The following is a 1,346-nucleotide window of genomic DNA, read 5'->3' as shown; positions in this document are numbered from 1 at the left end:
CAGGGCACGAACCCGTGTCCCCTGCATCGGCAGGCGGACTCTCAACCACTGCACCACCAGGGAAGCCACTACCTTTGATTTTTTGAGGCATTCTGTATTAACATTTTGCTTTTTTTGCTAATCCAATATTGGAGAGAAATCCTCTTCTCCAACAGCAAGACTTCAATCTTGAGTGACATACCTTATTTCTCAAGTGAAATACGGCACAAACACTTAAGTTGCCACTGGATTGGCAGGGTTAAACATACAGGTTAAAAACATACGGGTTAAAAAAAAATCATTACTACAAGAGGAAGGATGAAAATGATTTTTAAGTGCCTCTGCTTAGACAGGTGTTGTCCAATACAACTCATTTTAGCAATTCAAAGCACATTTTCTGATAGCACTAAGATAATAGAACTAAACTTTGAAATAGAATGTCCTATAGATTTTAAAATATTAACACTTTTATGTACCAAGAGAAGAATATAATGGATATTTGCAAAAATTCTTATTAAACCCCAGGGTTTTACCAGAACAAATACCATAGTTAAGTAAACTTTTTTTTTAATTTAAAAATGTTTTAATTTGTTTCAAAGTTAAACCCAAGACACACTGACTTCACAGGAAATCCAATGAGAAATGTTTTTCTAGGCTGAACACCTGTTTCCCCTTAGTCTCCCCCCAAAAAACATGTACATGTTAATTACTTTCATTTTACAATCACTGCTAAGTAAACATTTTTAATATAGTAATAAGTCAATAAGGTAACCGAACCAGATTCAGGATTGAAATAATGCAGTTTTCCATGAAGATATCAAAGCCATATTTTTCACCTCAACCTACAAAGAAAAACAGGAAAGTATCAGTAATTCAAAAGAATATTAAACACTCTTACACATAATAAAACCAGTATCCTAATAGGCTAGAACATTACCAATGTGGAAAAACCACAACCAGAATCAGCTCAGAGAGAAGATTAAGGGGTCATACCCTGGTCAATGCCAACACTGAAGCAATGGCAATACCAGGTCAGGCTATACTTCACTCATCATTGCATCATCGCTTTTCACCTCCTTGTATTATCTAAGAGCAGCCCAACACCCTATTTTCACATCCAAGAAAACTTAGGTTTACCCATGAGAAGAGAAGACTTCTTTTTAGATAAGTTGCAACCGTGGGCTTTCAATATTTGCTCTTCTACTATTCACCTCAAGCAACTCTGCTGTACAAAAATGCAAACTTGAACAAGTTTTGTTTTGGAGGTGCTTTTTTAAAATTTTTGAAATGCAGAGTAGAGTGGAGAAGCGTTTCCAGTTCAAAAACATTTCTTGTTTTAGTGAGTCCAAACACCATGCATGATAAAA

The 1,346-nt window shown here is 35.5% G+C and overlaps 1 non-coding gene across 1 annotated transcript; it reads right to left on the bottom strand.

Annotated features, from left to right (window-relative positions):
* Positions 1-942: 942 nt before the first annotated feature.
* Positions 943-1,039, bottom strand: LOC114890619. Its single transcript, XR_003792324.1, has one exon. It is a non-coding gene; the product is annotated as a Z30 small nucleolar RNA (small nucleolar RNA).
* Between the last annotated feature and the right edge of the window lie 307 nt (positions 1,040-1,346).

Source organism: Monodon monoceros, unplaced genomic scaffold (genome assembly GCF_005190385.1).
Source record: "Monodon monoceros isolate NGI ecotype Baffin Bay Population unplaced genomic scaffold, NGI_Narwhal_1 Contig6046_ctg1, whole genome shotgun sequence".
NCBI lineage: Eukaryota > Metazoa > Chordata > Mammalia > Artiodactyla > Monodontidae > Monodon > Monodon monoceros.
Note: the sequence above shows the minus strand (reverse complement) of the source record. Positions and strands in the feature narration are given on the sequence as shown.